Below are 17197 nucleotides of genomic sequence, written 5' to 3'. Positions count from 1 at the left end.
GAAAATTTGTGGAGGGAGCTGAAGCTTCGAGTTGCCAAGCAAAAGCCTTGAAACCTTCAGGATTTGGAGAGGATCTGTAAAGAGGAGTGGACCAAAATCCCTCCTGAGATGTGTGCAAACCTGGTGACCAACTATAAGAAACGTCTGACTTTCTGACTGGGTTTCTCCACCAAGTACTAAGTCATGTTTTGCTTGGGGATCAAATACTTATTTCCTTCGATCAAATGCAAATGAATTTATAACTTTATATTCTATATATACTCATTTCTTTGTAATCGGGCAAACTAACAAAATCAGCAGGGGATCAAATAATTATTTCCCCCACTGTATATGTATGTGGGGGGACATGCAGCGTTCGGCCTGTAGAGGGAGCTACAGGACCGTGGCCAGGGGTACGGAAGCGAGGCTGGTTGCGCATCTGTTGCGAATGAAGCCTCACTAACGAAAGGGTTTAAGATGTGTGTGCCTCTGCTTTTGGAAAAAGGACGGCAACTGGAAAGTTGCCGAGTGCATGGAGGGCTGAAAAGCAATCATCACAAAAACGGGACCTTTCCCTCACCACACCACTGCGTCTGCCTCTGTGTACAATGGAACTCGTTACAGTGGCGCCCAACGTGGGTCACAGAGAAATGGAGGCGTTAAGCGCGGCCATCGGGGGGATGGCCCTCATACTGGAGCGGCAGCCCCAACTCCAGCAGGAGCAGCAGTCCGCAATGGGAGAGATGGCGACGGCGAGGGCTGAGGACCGTGCCCTCCTCCGGGAGCTCGTTGAGGTCCTCACAAGGTCCCCCCAAGGTACACCTCCAGAAGATGGGGGATCTGGACCACCCGGAGGCGTTCCTGGCGGTGTTCGAGGGGACGGCGAGGATCTCGGGGTGGCCAGACGGCGAGTGGGCGTACCATCTGCTGCGCCTCCTGTCAGGCGAGGCGCAGCTCGCTGCCCACAGCCTGCCAACGGCCACCCAGCTGGATTATCCCTCCCTAGCCCGGGCGATTCGGGACCGTCTGGGCCTCTCCTCGGAGGAACACCGTCGCCGGTTCCGGGCCCTGACGATGGAGGAGGGGAGCCGGCCCTTTGCCTACGCCCAGCGGCTGCGGGACAGCGCGCGGCGGTGGCTGGACCCAGGGAACAGCTCGGCGGAAAAGTTCGGGGACCGGGTGGTGTTGGAGCACTTCCTCACGGGGCTCCCGGCCCGGACCGGCGCCTGGGTCCAGTACCACCGGCCCCAGGATCTCGCGGCCGCCGTTACCTTGGCGGAGGACCATCTCTCCCTCCCGCCGCAGGAGCCCCGGCGACTAACGGAAGGAGCCGTGCTGCCGGAGGAGGAGAGGCCGGCGCCCGCCCAGAGGACAAGATGGCAGGGGCAGGCATGTCGAGAACCAGCCCTGGCCCCACGGGAAGCACCCCGAGCGACAGGGGGGGTGTGTTGGCAATGCGGACGGCCGGGCCATGTTCAGGCCGAGTGCCCAGTGATGGAGGTGGGGCAGGTCGTCCGCATCGGCGACATACCGGGCCCTCCCCCCGGACCAGGAGCGGCGTATCGTGTTCCGGTAAGGATACAACATGATACGCACCAGGCGTTCTTGGATTCGGGCTGCATGCAGTCCATGATCCAGGAGCGCCTGGTTCGACCGGGGGCATTGTTAAAGGCATCGAGGGTGTTGCATGGGGACATACACGAATATCCTGTGGTCGCAATCGAAATTCATTATGAGGGAAAAAAACATAGTGTACAGGCGGCGGTTAGCCCGCGCCTCCGGCATCCCCTGATTCTGGGTGTAGATTGGGAGGGGTTTCCTCAAGCGGTAAAACGGGCTACCGGGGTGCTTGCACGACAGAGAGGGAGGTGTGAGGCGTATAATCTGCTCTGTGCTGAGGCGGCACCTCGCAACACTGCCGAGGAGCCAGAACCGACGGGGGGGTCTCAACCCGAGATTTCCTCGCCGAACTATCCGCTGCTAGGCGACTTCCCCCTAGAGCAGTCTCGTGACGAGACCCTACGATCGGCCTATGACCAAGTGATAGCAATTGATGGTACTTTGGTACGGCCAGACACAGTGCGCGCCCACCCCTATTTTGCGATTATCAGCGACAGGTTATACAGAGTAAGTCGTGACTCACATAGTCAGGAGGAAGTAACCCAGTTGTTGGTTCCCCGTAGCCGCCGGGAAATGGTCTTCCAGGCGGCCCATTTCAACCCCATGGCGGGCCATTTAGGTTATGATAAGACACTAAACTGTATAATGGCTCGATTTTATTGGCCGGGAATTCGGGCAGAGGTGCGTAGGTGGTGCGCTTCTTGTCGTGAATGCCAGTTGGTAAATCCCCCAGCCATTCCACGGGCCCCCTTGCGGCCCTTACCATTGGTCAAGAACCCATTCGCCCGTATTGTCATGGATATTATCGGGCCATTTGATCGATGTACACAGGGATATCGATTTGTGTTGGTCTTGATAGATTACGCAACCCGATACTCCGAGGCAATACCGCTGCGCAATATTTCTGCCAGGAGTGTAGCGCAGGCATTGTTTCAAGTAATCTCCCGCGTGGGAATCCCGAAAGAGATTCTCACCGACCAGGGAACTAATTTTATGTCACGCACCCTCAGGGAACTATATGGGTTGTTGAACATCAAGGCGGTTCGAACCAGTGTTTACCACCCAGCCACGGATGGCCTTTGTGAGCGGTTCAATCGGACCTTAAAATCAATGATCCGGAAGTTTGTACACGAGGATAGTCGGAATTGGCATAAATGGCTAGATCCCCTGCTGTTTGCGGTACGGGAAGTCCCCCAAGCTTCCACCGGGTTTTCCCCGTTTGAATTACTCTACGGGTGTAAGCCCCGGGGTGTCCTAGACCTTCTTAAAGAAAATTGGGAGGAAGGATTCAATACGTCCTGGACTTGCGCACAAAGCTCCACGCCCTAGGGGTTATCTCACGCGAGCATTTGCTGCAAGCCCAGGAGCGTCAAAAGCGCCTATACGACAGGGGAACTAACCTGCGAGAATTTACACCGGGAGACAAGGTGCTCGTACTGTTACCCACCTCCAGCACGAAATTACTCGCGAAGTGGCAAGGGCCGTTTGTGGTCACACGTCGCATGGGGGACGTGGATTAATGAGGTAGTACGCTCGGACCGGGGGGATAGCTTACAGGTGTATCACGTAAATCTCTTTAAAAAATGGAACGACGTGGTCACAGTCGCTCTGGCTACAATAATTCCAGAGGGAGATGAGTTCGGACCGGAATTCCCAAAATCAAAAGTTAGCACTCCGGTCGGTATTGATAACCATCTCTCTGCTAGCCAGGCCACGGACGTTGCAGATTTGCAAGCTAAGTTCGCCGACGTGTTCTCTCCCCTGCCCGGTCGGACTACGCTTATCGACCACCATATAGAAACGCAGCCGGGTTTAACGGTGCGCACGCGTCCCTATAGGTTACCGGTACACAAACGAGACATTGTGTGCAGGGAATTGGAAGCCATGCTGGAGCTGGGTGTGGTCGAGGAGTCCCGCAGTGACTGGTGTAGCCCCATCGTGCTTGTCAACAAGCCGGATGGGGGCTATACGGTTCTGTGTGGATTATAGATGTTAACGCGGTCTCCAAGTTCGATGCCTACGCTCTTAAGGGCGCTCTTTGTGGAGAAACGGTCCTGTATGCGCCTGATTTTAACCTCCCTTTCTCCCTACAGACGGACGCATCGGATAGAGGCCTGGGAGCAGTGCTGACCCAGCGGGTGGAGGGGGCTGACCGGCCGGTGCTGTACCTGAGCCGCAAACTGTCGGAGAGGGAGGGCCGGTACAGCACAGTGGAGAAGGAGTGCCTGGCCATCAAGTGGGCGGTCGGCGCCCTCCGCTACTACCTGCTGGGTCGCGCTTTCACCCTCTACTCCGACCATGCTCCCCTCCAGTGGCTCCACCGCATGAAGGATGTGAACGCGAGGATCACCTGGTGGTATCTCGCGTTGCAGCCCTTCAACTTTTCGGTCGTGCACAGACCGGGGGCGCAGAGGGTCGTGGCAGACTTCCTCTCCCGTCGTGTCCCCGGCCTGTGTCGGGCGGTGGGGGTATGTGGGGGGACATGCAGCGTTCGGCCTGTAGAGGGAGCTACAGGACGGGTTAATGCGGTCTCCAAGTTCGATGCCTACCCGATGCCCCGGGTTGACGAGCTCTTGTTCCGGCTTGGCATGGCCAAATATTTCACGACATTGGATTGCACGAAGGGATACTGGCAGATTCCACTCTCGCCGGTATCCCGGGAGAAGACCGCATTCTCCACTCCGCTCGGGCTTTACGCAACCTGGTTGCGAATGAAGCACTGTATATGTATGTGGGGGGACATGCAGCGTTCGGCCTGTAGAGGGAGGTACAGGACCGTGGCCAGGGGTACGGAAGTGAGGCTGGTTGCGCACCTGTTGCGAATGAAGCCTCGCTAACGAAAGGGTTTAAGATGTGTGTGCCTCTGCTTTTGGAAAAAGGACAGCAACTGGAAAGTTGCCGAGTGCATGGAGGGCTGAAAAGCAATCATCACAAAAACTTTATGAATAAACGGGACCTTTCCCTCACCACACCACTGCGTCTGCCTCTGTGTACAATGGAACTCGTTACAATGTATTAACAGTAACATTAGAGTAAATAGCAGAATAAATATGGAATGCCGTATGAACAGTATAAACAGGTATGTACAGTATGTACAGATATGTGCAGTGTATTAACAGTAGTATTAAAAAAAATATATAAGGATATGTGCATTATGAACAGTATAGACAGATTATGAACAGTATAGACAGATACGTACAGAAGAGCAGTGGTATGCAGTAAGAGCAGTGTGTACAAGTGAGGATACAGTATGTACAGTTTATAGGAATACTGTAGGGTAGAGTAGTGCAATTGTCTGGGGGGGGGGGGTGCAGGGGTTGGTAGGTTGTCACCTCGGTGCAGAGTTGGAGTTCAGTAGGGTGATAGCCGCAGGGAAGAAGCTTCCTCTGAACCTGCCTGAGTGGGGTTAACAGTCTATGGTTGGGGTGAGAAATGTCCTTGACGATGCTGCGTGCCTTACGCAAGCATCGTTTGCCCTGGACAGCCACGATGGAGGGGAGTGAGGAACCGGTGATGCGTTGGGCAGTTTTCACCACCCTCTGCAGTGCTTTCCGGTCAGATGCAGAGCAGTTGCCATACCATACTGTGACACAGTTGGTAAGGATGCTCTCGATGGTGCAGCGGTAGAACTTCACCAGGATCTGAGGAGACAGGTGGACCTTCTTTAGTCTCCTCAGGAAGAAGAGACGCTGGTGAGCCTTCTTGATCAGGGTAGAGGTGTTGAGGGTCCAGGAGAGATCTTCAGAGATGTGGACACCCAGGAACTTGAAGCTGGTGACTCGCTCCACCTCAGTCCCGTTGATGAGGATGGGGGTGTGTGTGCCAGCTTTTGATTTCCTGAAGTCCACAATGAGCTCTTTGGTCTTCCTGGTGTTGAGAGCCAGGTTGTTGTCGTCGCACCACATTGTTAGGTGATGGACCTCCTCCCTGTAGGCCGACTCATCGTTAGGAACCTGTCGTTATTAACATACCCAGACATCACTATTAAGAGATGCAGCATAGAGATCACTTAGGAAATCATGCAGGGTATGGCACAGTTGGACAAATCGGGCAGACTTTCCAAGAAGAAAAGGTAGACAGTTGCCCACAACCATGCTCTGCCCAATTGGCAGAACTAAAAGCACTGACAGAAGCCTGTAGATTGGGCAGGCAAAACAGTGACTATTTTTACTGACTCAGCGTATGCACATGGAGTCTGTCATCTGTTTGGAGCAGTATGGAAACAGAGAGGGTTTTTGAAAAGTGATGGATCACCCATACAACATTTTGAACAAATCAAATAATTTTTTTTTAGATTAGATTCAACTTTATTGTCATTGTGCAGAGTACAAGTACAGAGACAACAAAATGCAGTTAGTCTAACCAGAAGTGCAAAAAAGCAGAAAAGTGCAGTGTGAACAGTATATACAGGTAGTGCAGTATATGAGCAGTGTAGTAGTGCAGTATATGAATTAGCAGTAGCATTATAAGCAGAATAAATAGGATGCAGTATGAACAGTGTAAGCAGCATATGAGCTGTATAGGCAATGCAGTCTAGCAGTATACAGTCATGAGAAAAAATTAGGACACCCTATGAAAACCTTTGTCTTCTTCAACATATTCAAACATATGGACATTTGATATTCATTTGAACAATATTGAAAAATTGAGGTAATATAACTAAACAAATACAACTGAAACAAATTATTTAAAAAATGATTGGTAAAATGTAATTAATAGAAATGCAATCTTCTTGTGAGGAAAAAGTTAGGACACCCCCACATTTAGTTCCACTTAAAATGCCTAAAATTATAATAAAGAGCACCACATCAGGTGCAAATGATTAGAACATTGTTACAGAGGATTTTGGAGGAGCCTGTCCTATTTAAGCCTCAGATATTTAGTTTGGTTTGCTCTTGATTGTTGAAGTGAGTTGCATCACCATGGCGAGATCAAAAGAGCTCTCTGAGGCCTTCAGAAGAAAAATTGTAGATGCATATGAGTCTGGGAAGGGATATAAAAAGATCTCCAAACTATTCGAAATTGGCCATTCCACTGTCCGGAAAATAATTTACAAGTGGAGAACATTTAAAACCACCACCAACATGGCCAGGTCAGGCCGCCCAAGCAAGTTCAGCCTAAGAGCTGACCGAAAGATGCTTAAAGAAGTCTCCAACAATCCCAGAATGTCATCACGAGACCTACAGGTATCTCTTGCCACAATTGATGTCAAAGTACATGCATCCACCATAAGAAAGAGACTGAACAAGTTTGCATTACATGGGAGGTGTGCAAGGAGGAAACCCCTGCTGTCAAAAAAAACCATCAGGGCAAGACTAAAGTTTGCCAGAGAACACCTAGAGAAAGACCAGAACTTCTGGAACAATGTGCTTTGGACAGATGAATCCAAAGTTGAACTATTTGGGCACAGTAAGAGTAGACATGTGTGGGGGGACATGCAGCGTTCAGCCTGTAGAGGGAGCTACAGGACCGTGGCCGGGGTTGTGTCGGCGAGACTTTTGTTGCACACCTGCTGCGAATTAAGTCTCGCCGGCGAATGTTTAAGATGGGTGTGCTTCTGCCATTTCAGTAGGTGAGCTGGGAACGGCGACACGAGAGACAGTAGAGAGAACGTCGACTGGAAAGTCGCGGAGCCTGGAAAGGCTGGAAAGCGGGGACGGGAAAGTCCCAACGAACATTACCCTGAACTTTATGAATAAACGGGAACCATCCCTTAACGATATACTGCGTCTGCCTCTGTGTAAGAACGGACATTGTTACATTGGCGCCCAACCTGGGACACAGAAAAGGCTAGATGGACGCGCTAACAGCGGCAATTGCAAGGATAACGCTCGTTCTCGAGCAACAGACAGCCCTGCAGCAGACCCAGCAGGCGACCCTAGAGGAGCTGACGGCGGCGAGGCTCGCGGACAGGGCCGGCGGGCCGGCGCCGGGGACCGGAGCGGCACCAGGTCCCCCCAAGGTCCAGCTGCAGAAGATGGGGGACCTGGACGACCCAGAGGCGTTCCTCGCGGTGTTCGAGGGGACGGCGAGGATCTCGGGGTGGCCGGACCGAGAGTGGGCCTACCATCTGCTGCCCCTCCTGTCAGGGGAGGCGCAGCTCGCGGCCCACAGTTTGCCGGCGGCCGCCCAACGGGATTACCAGTCCCTGGCCCGGGCGATTCGGGACCGCCTGGGCCTGACACCGGAGGAACACCGGCGCCGGTTCCGGGCCATGGCCATGGAGGAGGGGTGCCGGCCCTTCGCCTTCGCCCAGCGGCTGGGGGACAGCGCATGGCGGTGGCTGGACCCCGAGAACAACTCGGCGGTGGAGGTCGGGAACCGGGTGGTAATGGAGCAGTTCCTCGCGGGGCTCCCGGCCCGCACCGCCGCCTGGGTCCAGTACCACCGCCCCCAGGACCTAAAGACCGCCGTGGGTCTGGCCGAGGACCATCTCTCCCTCCCACCGCGGGGGCCACAACGACCGACCCCGGCCCCGCGGCAAGGGGGGGGGGGCCAACGCCCAGGAGGAGCCGGGGGAGCAGAAGGAGGGAGGCCGGCGCCCGCCCCGAGAACGAGATGGCAGGAGCGCGCCGATCCGGAACCAACCCCGGCCCCACAGAGAGCACCTCGAGCGACAGGGGGGGTGTGTTGGCGGTGCGGACGGCCGGGCCACGTGCAGGCCGAGTGTCGGGCGATGGACGTGGGGCAGGTCGTCCGCATCGGCGACATACCGGGCCCTCCCCCCGGACCAGGAGCGGCGTATCGTATTCCGGTAAGGATACAACGTGATACGCACCAGGCGTTCTTGGATTCGGGCTGTATGCAGTCCATGATCCAGGAGCGCCTGGTTCGGCCGGGGGCACTGTTGAAGGCATCGAGGGTGCGGGTGAGGTGTGTGCATGGGGACATTCACGAATATCCGCTGGTCGCTATCGAAATTCATTTTGAGGGGAAAAACCATAGTGTACAGGCGGCGGTTAGCCCACGCCTCACGCATCCCCTGATTCTAGGTGTGGATTGGGAGGGGTTTCCTCAAGCGGTAAAGAGGGCTACCGGGATGCGTGCACGACAGCTAGGGAGGTGTGTGGCGTGTAATGTGCTCTGTGCCGAGGCGGCGCCTCGCGACACTGCCGGGGAGCCGGAGCCGGCGGGGGCGCCTCACCCCGAGACTTCCTCGCCGAACTATCCGCTGCTAGGCGACTTCCCCCTCGAGCAGTCTCGTGATGAGACCCTCAGATCAGCCTTTGACCAAGTGATAGCAATTGATGGTACTTTGATACGGCCAGACACAGTGCGCGCCCACCCCTATTTTGCGATTATCAGCGACAGGTTATATCGAGTAAGTCGTGACTCACATAGTCAGGAGGAAGTAACCCAGTTGCTGGTTCCCCGCAGCCGCCGCGAAATGGTCTTCCAGGCGGCTCATTTCAACCCCATGGCGGGCCATCTAGGGTATGACAAAACACTGCACCGTATAATGGCTCGATTTTATTGGCCGGGGATTCGGGCAGAGGTGCGTAGGTGGTGCGCGTCCTGTCGGGAATGTCAGTTAGTAAATCCCCCGGCCATTCCACGGGCCCCCTTGCAGCCCTTACCATTGGTCGAGAACCCGTTCGACCGCATTGCGATGGATATTATCGGGCCATTTGAGCGGAGCACACAGGGTTATCGATTTGTGTTGGTCTTGATAGATTACGCCACCCGATACCCCGAGGCAATACCTCTGCGCAATATCTCTGCCAGGAGTGTAGCGCAAGCATTGTTTCAAGTCATCTCCCGCGTGGGAATCCCGAAAGAGATTCTCACCGATCAGGGCACGAATTTTATGTCACGCACCCTCAAGGAACTGTATGGCTTGTTGAACATCAAGGCGATTCGAACCAGTGTTTACCACCCGGCCACTGACGGCCTTTGTGAGCGGTTCAATCGGACCTTGAAGTCAATGATCCGGAAGTTTGTCCACGAGGATAGTCGGAATTGGCATAAATGGCTAGATCCCCTGTTGTTTGCGGTGCGGGAAGTTCCCCAAGCTTCCACCGGGTTTTCCCCGTTTGAATTACTCTACGGCCGTAAGCCCCGGGGTGTCCTAGACCTGTTTAAAGAAAATTGGGAGGAAGGGTCTAGCGACAGTAAGAGTGAGATCCAGTACGTCCTCGACTTGCGCACAAAGCTCCACGCCCTAGGGGCTATCTCACGTGAGCATTTGCTGCAAGCCCAGGAGCGTCAGAAACGCCTGTATGACAGGGGGGCTACCCTACGAGAGTTTACACCGGGAGACAAGGTGCTCGTACTGTTACCCACCTCCAGCACGAAATTACTCGCGAAGTGGCAAGGGCCGTTTGTGGTCACACGTCGCATGGGGGACGTGGATTATGAGGTTATACGCTCGGACCGGGGGGATAGCTTGCAGGTGTATCACGTCAATCTCCTAAAAAAATGGAACGACGTGGTCACTGTTGCTCTGGCTACGATAGTTCCAGAGAGAGAGGAGTTCGGTCCGGAAGTCCCAAAATCGAAAGGTAGCACTCCGGTCGATATTGATAACCATCTCTCTGCTAGCCAGGCCGCGGACGTTGCAGATTTGCAGCTTAAGTTCGCCGACGTGTTCTCTCCCCTGCCCGGTCGGACTACGCTCATCGACCACCATATAGAAACGCAGCCGGGTTTAACGGTGCGCACGCGTCCCTATAGGTTGCCGGTGCACAAACGAGACGTTGTGTGCCGGGAGTTGGAAGCCATGCTGGAGCTGGGTGTGGTCGAGGAGTCCCGCAGTGATTGGTGTAGCCCCATCGTGCTTGTCAACAAGCCAGATGGGACTATACGGTTCTGTGTGGATTATAGACGGGTTAATGCGGTCTCCAAGTTCGATGCATATCCGATGCCCCGGGTCGACGAGCTCTTGGACCGGCTTGGTACGGCCAGGTACTTCACGACATTGGATTGCACGAAGGGATACTGGCAGATTCCACTCTCGCCGGTGTCCCGGGAGAAAACGGCATTCTCCACTCCGCTCGGGTTATTCCAGTTCACCGTGCTCCCTTTCGGGTTGTTCGGAGCCCCAGCCACTTTTCAGCGCCTCATGGACCGTATTCTGCGGCCGCACGCCGCCTATGCTGCGGCCTACCTAGATGACATTGTCATCCACAGTGACACCTGGCCGCAGCATGTGCGGAGTGTGGCTGCTGTTCTGTGGTCCCTGAGGCAGGCGGGGCTAACGGCCAACCCGAAAAAGTGCGTGATCGGGCGGAGGGAGATCCGGTATCTGGGGTACCACTTGGGACGGGGGGAGGTGCGACCGCAGATTGAAAAGACTGCGGCCATCGCCGCCTCTCCCCGGCCCAAGACAAAGAAGGAGGTGAGGGCCTTCCTGGGGCTGGCGGGATATTACCGCCAGTTCGTACCTGGGTTTTCAGAGCTGGCCAGTCCCTTGACGGACCTCACCCGGAAGGGTGCCCCGGATCCGGTCCAATGGTCGGGCCAGTGCCAGGGGTCGTTCGAGGCCCTTAAGGGGGCTCTTTGTGGAGAAACGGTCCTGTATGCGCCTGATTTTAACCTCCCTTTCTCCCTACAGACGGACGCGTCGGATAGAGGGCTGGGAGCAGTGCTGACCCAGTGCGTGGAGGGGGCCGACCGGCCGGTGCTGTACCTGAGCCGCAAGCTGTCGGAGAGGGAGGGCCGGTACAGCACCGTGGAGAAGGAGTGCCTGGCCATCAAGTGGGCGGTCGGCACCCTCCGCTACTACCTGCTGGGTCGCGCCTTCACCCTCTACTCCGACCATGCCCCCCTCCAGTGGCTCCACCGCATGAAGGATGTAAACGCGAGGATCACCCGGTGGTACCTCGCGTTGCAGCCCTTCAACTTTTCCGTCGTGCACAGACCGGGGGCGCAGATGGTCGTGGCAGACTTCCTCTCCCGTGCAGGGGGGGGGGAGTAGGTCGTCGGCCGTCGGGTCCCCGGCCTGTGTCGGGCGGTGGGGGTATGTGGGGGGACATGCAGCGTTCGGCCTGTAGAGGGAGCTACAGGACCGTGGCCGGGGTTGTGTCGGCGAGACTTTTGTTGCACACCTGCTGCGAATTAAGTCTCGCCGGCGAATGTTTAAGATGGGTGTGCTTCTGCCATTTCAGTAGGTGAGCTGGGAACGGCGACACGAGAGACAGTAGAGAGAACGTCGACTGGAAAGTCGCGGAGCCTGGAAAGGCTGGAAAGCGGGGACGGGAAAGTCCCAACGAACATTACCCTGAACTTTATGAATAAACGGGAACCATCCCTTAACGATATACTGCGTCTGCCTCTGTGTAAGAACGGACATTGTTACAACATGTTTGGCACAAAACCAAGACAGCATTTGAGAACAAGAACCTCATACCAACTGTGAAGCATGGGGGTGGAAATGTCATGGTTTGGGGCTGCTTTTCTGCAGCAGGGCCTGGTCAGCTCACCATCATAGAATCCACTATGAATTTTGTATTGTATCAGAGGGTGCTTGAGGAAAATGTGAGACCATCTGTTCGAAAGTTGAAGCTGAAGCAGATGTGGACCATGCAACATGACAATGACCCAAAACATTCCAGTAAATCTACCAAGGAATGGCTCAAGAAAAATAAATTGAGAGTTCTGGAATGGTCAAGTCAAAGCCCGGATCTTAATCTTATTGAGATGCTGTGGATTGATTTGAAACTGGCTGTGCATGCAAGACACCCCTCGAACATCACACAGCTGAAAGAATTCTGCAAGGAGGAGTGGGAAAAACTTTCTCCCAATTGATGTCAGAGACCTGTAGACAGTTATAAGAAACGTCTAATTGAGGTTATTTCAGCCAAGGGGGGCAATACTAGCTATTAGGGCATAGGGTGTCCTAACTTTTTCCTCAGTAGGAATTGGCATTATTGTTAATTTTTCGTTAAATAAATGATTACAAAGTTACATTTTCATAGTTTTTTGTTCAATTACATCCCCTTTATCTATAGACATTGTTAGAAAGAAGATAACATATTGATATGTCCATATTTTTAAGAGAATAACTTAATATTTTGGGGGGTGTCCTAACTTTTTCTCATGACTGTATATGTATTAACAGTAACATTAGAGTAAATAGCAGAATAAATATGGAATGCCGTATGAACAGTATAAACAGGTATGTACAGTGTATTAACAGTAGTATTAAAAGAAAAATAAGGATATGTGCATTATGAACAGTATAGACAGATTATGAACAGTATAAACAGATATGTACAGAAGAGCAGTGGTATGGAGTAAGAGCAGTGTGTACTGTAGGAGTAGTGCAATTGTCCGGGGGGGGGGGGGGGCTGCAGGGGTTGGTAGGTTGTCACCTAGGTGCAGAGTTGGAGTTCAGTAGGGTGACAGCCGCAGGGAAGAAGCTACCTCTGAACCTGCTGGTTCGGGTGTGCGGAGAGACCTGTAGTGCCTCCCGGAGGGGAGTGGGGTGAACAGTCTATGATTGGGGTGAGAAATGTCCTTGACGATGCTGCGTGCCTTACGCAAGCATCGTTTGCCCTGGACAGCCTCAATGGAGGGGAGTGAGGAACCAGTGATGCGTTGGGCAGTTTTCACCACCCTCTGCAGTGCTTTCCGGTCAGATGCAGAGCAGTTGCCATACCATACTGTGACACAGTTGGTGAGGATGCTCTCGATGGTGCAGCGATAGAAGTTCACCAGGATCTGAGGAGACAGATGGACCTTCTTTAGTCTCCTCAGGAAGAAGAGACGCTGGTGAGCCTTCTTAATCAGGGTAGAGGTGTTGAGGGTCCAGGAGAGATCCTCAGAGATGTGGACACCCAGAAACTTGAAGCTGGTGACTCGCTCCACCTCAGTCCTGTTGATGAGGATGGGGGTGTGTCACGCCTGAGGTTGCTGTCTGGTGACTCTGGCGCCCCCCTCTGGCTATACGGGTCAGTGCCTCCCAATCTACCTTGAATCATATCACCTGTGTGTTCTGTCCCCTGTTTGTATTCTGTTAGGGTTGGTAGGTAGTGCGAGGGACCCAAGTGCGGAGAGATACTCATACACGGCGTAAATACTTGAAACGAGGGTTTTAATACAAAAGAGGGGAATGGGGTACAAACCAACACGGGGACCAAACGGCAAAACAAAGGTGGAGAAAACAAGCTCCGCTAAAAGAAGGTACACACTTAACCCCGAACCACGTTTTATTCCACTTGTTATCACGGGGACTGACGATACGGACAGGCAGACAGGGTACTCACAACAGACAGGGAGAATCTCGGACGAAGACATGGGGAACACACAGGCTATTTATACAAACAGGGGACAGGTGATATGATTCAAGGTAGATTGGGAGGCACTGACCCGTATAGCCAGAGGGGAGCGCCAGAGTCACCAGACAGCAACCTCAGGCGTGACAGGGGTGTGTGTGCTAGCTCTTGACTTCCTGGAGTCCACAATGAGCTCTTTGGTCTTCCTGGTGTTGAGAGCCAGGTTGTTGTCGGTGCACCACACTGTCAGGTGCTGGACCTCCTCCCTGTAGGCCGACTCATCGTTGTTGCTGATGAGACCAATCACCGTTGTGTCGTCTGCGAACTTAACAATGGTGTTTGAGCCATGTACAGGTGTGCAGTCGTAGGTGAAGAGGGAGTAAAGGAGGGGGCTCAGCACACAGCCTTGTGGAACGCCGGTGTTCAGAGTGAGGGTTGAGGAGGTGTGGTTGTGTAGCCTAACAGACTGCGGCCTGTTGGTTAGGAAGTCCAGAATCCAGTTGCAGAGGGAGGAGTTGATGCCCAGTTCACTGAGTTTGGTGATCAGTTTGGAGGGGATGATGGTGTTGAAAGCTGAACTGAAGTCAATGAACAGCATTCTCACATAGGTGTTGCTATTGTCGAGGTGGGACAGGGCGGAGTGAAGTGCCGTTGAGATGGCATCCTCTGTACTCCTGTTCTGACGGTAGGCGAATTGGAAGGGGTCCAGTGTGGGTGGTAAACAGGTCTTGAGTTGAGCTAAGACCAGCCTCTCGAAGCACTTCATGATGATGGGCGTGAGTGCCACTGGGCGGAAGTCATTTAGGCTCGTTGCAGTGGAGTGTTTTGCCACTGGAACGATGGAGGTGGTTTTGAAGCACGCGGGGACAGCTGCTTGGGCTAGGGACAGGTTGAATATGTCGGTCCAAACCTCAGTTAGCTGCACAGCACAGGCCCTGAGGACGCATCCGGGGATGCCATCAGGACCAGCAGCCTTGCGTGCATTAGTCCTGCTCAGTGCCGCACACACGTCGGTGGGAGATAGAGTGAGGGGCTGGTGATCTGCAGGGAGCACAGCCTTGATGGCCACCTCCTTGTTGTCCCTGTCAAAGCGGCCATAGAAGTGGTTCAGCTCATCAGGCAAGGAGGCGTCGATGGAGAGGGGTGAGGTGTTAGTGGGTTTGTAGTCAGTGATGGCCTGGATGCCTTGCCACATGTGTCGGGGGTCAGAGTTGTTCTTGAAGTGATCCTCGATCCTTAACTTGTGGTTGTGCTTGGCCTTTTTGTAGAGGCAACGCTGATCCCAGAACCGTTGCTCGCCTTCCGCTGCGGACAGACGGGACCTGCCCACCTGCATCGGCTCTTCCTCTGGGCTGGTGTCGGCTGCTCTGTGGCCAGAGGCGGTCCGGACAGGAGGCGTGGAGGTTGGAATTCGGAGAGGACTGGGATGGGGATGGCAGCTGCGTCAGCGCCCTCCTGGGGGTGATCGAACAAAAAGCGGAATTCCGTCTTGAACCCCTCATAATCCGCAGCCAAGGTGGGGTTGCTGCCCAGGGCCGCCACGGCCCACTTCAATGCCCGGCCGGTCAGGAGGGTGATAATATACGCCACCTTGTCCCCTCCAGAGCGAAACCTGCTGGGCTGATATAAGAAGGCGAGCTCGCACTGAGCCAGGAAACCGCGGCAGAGGTCGAACTCGCCTCCATAGGGACAAGGTGACGTGAGGTGAGGCTCTCAAAAAATGAGGGGGGGGGTTGGGGTACTGGGTCCAGGGGCTAACCTCGGGTCGGGAGGTGACGGGGCTGGTGTGGTGGTTTGGGAGGGTCTGAAAGGCTGAAGCTCGAGTTGCCGGAGGCGATTATCCATCGAACGGAAGGCGGTGTCGAGTTGGTCTGTGACCTGGTTAAGCTGGGCGCCATGCTGCTGGACAAGGGCAAGCAAGGGATAGTCGATGGCCGCTGCCCCGGCGTCCTCCTCACCCGGGTTCCGTGAGCCGTCTGGTTCCGTCATTTTGGTGGCCAGATTGTTCTGTTACACTCGAACGTCAGCGGAACCAAATGACGGCGCTCAGAGATGGTGGGGGGTTTAGCCCGAAGGCGTATTTAATAATAGAGGGGGAAAAGGGGTAGGGGAGAGAAGGATAATCCAAAAGAGTAGTCGTGGGTCGGTCCAGGGTTCGGCAGGCAGGCGGGTAGTCAGACGAGCAGGGGTTCGGCAGGCAGGCGGGTAGTCAGACGAGCAGATGGTCGGGAAGCCGGGAGGTCCAGTAGTTGGGGAGGGGGCTAGGCCCGTGGAAGGGTCGACGAGGGGAAACACCAGGGAGGACGGGGTATCTGGATGTGGACACAAGGGAACGCGGTGACAACACAAACAAACACAGGACACTCGAGAGAGAGGTAATCTAGGGCTAGAAGCGTAAAGGAACACTCGAAGGGTTACCGTGGGACAAAGTACGATCTGGCACTGGAGTCAAGATCAGGCAGGGTTTATGTAGGGTGTAGATTGGGGATGGGTCACAGGTGTGCAGATTGGCGATCGGGTCCAGCTGCGCTGTTGACTGGGGAGACGCTCCAGTGAAGACCGCCGCGGCCTCGAGGTGGTGCCAGAGGGTCGGTTGGGAGGGGGAACTGTAACACAGACAGAAGCACTGACACACAAACACAGACACACACACACACACACACACACACAGACCCACTACAGACACACACACACTCAAGGACAGAAACAGTCAGACAGACACACACACTGACACACACAACGCACACAGAGAAAGAAACACAGACAGACAGACAGACACACACACACACACACACACACAGACAGACAGACAGACAGAGAGACAGACACAGACAAAGAAAGAGACAGACAGACAAACAGAAGGACAGACAGACACAGACACTACAGACACACACAAACACACAGAGAGACAGCCAGACACACACACAGACACACACATTGACAGACAGACACACACACACACACACACACACACACACACACACTACAGACACAGACACACACAGACAGAAAGTCAGACAGACAGACAGACAAATACACAGACAGACAGAGAGACAGACACAGAAAGAAACATAGACAGACACAGACAGACAGACACAAAGACAGACACAGACAGAAAAAGAGACAGACACAGACACACACACACTACAGACACACACACACACGCACACTGACAGACACACACACACACAACCACACACACACACACACTCACAGAAAGACAGAGAGACAGACACAGACATAAACACAGACAGACACAGACAGACAGACACAAAGACAGACACAGACAGAAAGACAGACAGACACAGACACACACAAACACACAGAGAGACAGCCAGACACACACACACACTCACAGACAGACACAGACACAGAAAGAATCA

Source organism: Argentina silus (genome assembly GCF_951799395.1).
Source record: "Argentina silus genome assembly, chromosome: Y".
NCBI lineage: Eukaryota > Metazoa > Chordata > Actinopteri > Argentiniformes > Argentinidae > Argentina > Argentina silus.
The sequence above is the reverse complement of the archived record's forward strand: the minus strand, read 5'-3'. Positions refer to the sequence as shown.